General features: G+C 47.0%; 2 pseudogenes; both read left to right on the plus strand.

Moving 5' to 3' along the window:
* The first annotated feature begins 724 nt into the window (after positions 1-724).
* Positions 725-1,509, plus strand: LOC137995797 (uncharacterized; annotated as a pseudogene).
* Positions 1,510-1,566: 57 nt separating this feature from the next.
* LOC137995798 (uncharacterized) overlaps positions 1,567-2,500 on the plus strand; it is a 2,834-nt pseudogene continuing 1,900 nt past the window's right edge.

The raw sequence follows: 2,500 nt of genomic DNA on the forward strand, positions 1-2,500 counted from the left end.
TATGCAAGGAACGGCGCCTAGAGGGCAAAGGAACAGGAAACATGTGCACTCGTTGCAGAAGAGATAAGAAGGTACCAAGAGTTTGGTCTGGTGAAAACAATATGGACCCATTGCCTCTTTCTGTGGAGTTGTCTGGAATGTCAGGTGCCGAGCAGATGCTGATAGCGAGGCTAGCACCTACTGTGCATGTACATATGTTGAGGCATGGAGGTATTGCTTCAAAGGGACATTGCATTGCATTGCATTCCCTCAGGCTGTGCAAGAGCCAGCAACTATTCTCCCATGCCTACCAGCTGAGGTGGATATCATACATGTGAGAAGACAAGGAAAAGGTGATACGCATAACGACTCCAGGGTTAGAAGACATCGAGTTGAAGAAGCTCTTTGCTGGTTGAAAGACAACAATCCTGCCTATAGTGACATTGTCATTGACAGTGCCCGCATACGGAATTTACCGGAAGATGGTGAGTTGCCAAATCTGAGAACGGTTGAGTTTTCTGAAACAGAACACATGGATGACCAAGGCCCAGCTCCACAGCAATTAGTTGCTGGTGAAACTGATGGCAGCGATGACTCAACAGTGTCTGGAGTGATTCTTGCTGAGCCAGGGGTGAATGTACAAGCTGAAGTAGAAGCAGCCTTAAATCGGGTTGTGTCTGAACCGAGGGAAGTTGAGGCAGACCAAGCACAACAAGGAGCGGAAGGAGCGGAACGACCAGTGATCCCATGGCCCACCACTGACACAACTCCAGCATCTGAGTTCACCACCCCCTATTTTTTCACAATGGTGTTTCCTTGCTTGTTTCCCTATGGAAAGGGTGATTACCACATCAACCGTCCAATTTCATGTCCTGCACTCCATGAGTGGGCAGAGCACTTGCTGTGGTACCAGGATGGTAGATTTGCTCGGCATAAAGTGTGGAAGTTTATTGTTCACAACATGATCTTGAGAAAGGAAGCAGGTACTTTGTTGATCAGCAACTAGGTGACCAACACATAACTGTAGCAGACCTACAAGAGCGACTATCAAGGGGTGATACTTCATTCACAAACAAGCTTTTGTATTTCGGTGCAAACTTGCGTGGCACTTCTCAGTACTGGCATCAAAGACGCAGAGAGCTTTGTGCCCTTGTTGAGTTCATGGTCAATGAAAAGCATGGATTGCCTTCCTTTTTTATGACTGGAAGCTGTGCAGAGTTTTATTTTCCTCCACTGAAAAGGCTATTGGAAGAGTACATTTTACAGAGCACGGGGGAAGAAGTTAACCTTGCTGAAAATAGCAGTGCCAGGTTCAAAGCTATTCAAGAGAACACCCATGTAGTGGTGAGCTACTTTGACCTACGCACCCAGTCATACCATGAAAAGGTACTGAAGGCAGTGTTTGGCGTCTCTGATTATTGGTATCGCTATGAATTTGCTAAGTCTCGGGGTCAAATTCATTGGCATCAACTCAGCTGGAGAGAGGACAGACAGCCACACCAGCTGTTGCACGAAGCTCGTGAGGGTTGATGTGATGAGAATGAGTATGCAGCTAGACTTAGCCATTGGGCAGAGGAAAAGTTTGCAATGACAGCATTACACCCAGCTGGCAGTGACAGAGAAGGACAATCAAGAAAAGACCTCTGGCCACCACCTGAGGGTTCAGCTGACTCGATATTAGGTGATAGGATCCCCTGGTGAAGATGCTCATGGAAATAGCTGCAACACAGGATGGAATGCTGGAAGATCATTTGCTCTTAGTCAACCGAGTTGGTCTGCACAGTTGTTCTGATTATTGCTTGAGGACTCCTCGTCACCCTGAGCCAGGATTGCAAGCAAGGGAACGAGTATGTCGTATGGAATTTGGAAGCGAGTTTCGACCAGGGAAGAAACTGCAGAGTGGCCCAGAAATTGTGAAGGATCATAACAGAGCTCCTCGCCTTGAGATGCCACGTGACCATCCACGTCTGGTTCAGCATTCTCGCTACCAATTACAGTCTTGGAGAGCAAATGGGGATGTAAGCTTAATTCTTTCAAATTCACCCCCTGAGAATCCCAGCACTGATGACATGATAGCCATAATTGATTATGTGTGTGGCTATGCTAGTAAGGATAGTGAACCTACTGGTGCAACTGCTGATCTCTTTAAGGACATGGTAAATGCTGTTGACACACATGATGCAGACCAAGTGTCCGGGAAGTCAATGTGCGCTAAAATGCTGATGAAGACTGTGGGTAGACGAGATATCAGCGGACCTGAGGCTTCATTTGAGTTGAGTGGAAAAGCGCTTTGGAGATGTAGCCGTTCATTCACATACTTGTCAATGTCAGGGTCAAGACGACTTGAACGGGATGGTGAGACTGCAACTTGCAGCACCCCTTTGGATAAATACCTTGCACGACCACGGCAAGAGCAGTGCTCGTGGTATCATTTTGTTTCCAAAGATGGTAAGGTTCCTGTTGTAAGTGGTGGTGCTACCCATGCAACCTGGCCATTGAATGAAGACTACTGTAGAACAAT

Source organism: Montipora foliosa, chromosome 3, assembly GCF_036669935.1.
Source record: "Montipora foliosa isolate CH-2021 chromosome 3, ASM3666993v2, whole genome shotgun sequence".
NCBI classification, from domain to species: Eukaryota; Metazoa; Cnidaria; class Anthozoa; order Scleractinia; family Acroporidae; genus Montipora; species Montipora foliosa.